The sequence below is a fragment of the Equus quagga genome, chromosome 14 (genome assembly GCF_021613505.1).
Source record: "Equus quagga isolate Etosha38 chromosome 14, UCLA_HA_Equagga_1.0, whole genome shotgun sequence".
Lineage (NCBI taxonomy): Eukaryota > Metazoa > Chordata > Mammalia > Perissodactyla > Equidae > Equus > Equus quagga.
In genome coordinates, this window is record NC_060280.1 from 20,045,947 (window position 1) to 20,046,311 (window position 365).

The following is a 365-nucleotide window of genomic DNA, read 5'->3' on the forward strand; positions in this document are numbered from 1 at the left end:
GCAAGGATCCCCGTTTAAATGACCCTCTACCCTGGTGATGGGCATGGGTCTGCTTTACTAGGCCCTCTGTCCATGGGAGTCTTCCTCACTAGGAATGCTAATGTAACTCTCCTTGGGGCTGGCCCCGTGGCCGAGTGGTTAAGTTCGCACGCTCCGCTGCAGGCTGCCCAGTGTTTCGTTGGTTCGAATCCTGGGCATGGACATAGCACTGCTCATCAAACCAGGCTGAGGCAGCGTCCCACATGCCACAACTAGAAGGACCCACAACGAAGAATATACAACTATGTACCAGGGGGCGTTGGGGAGGAAAAGGAAAAAATAAAATCTTTAAAAATAATACTAATAATATAGCTCTCCTTATCATA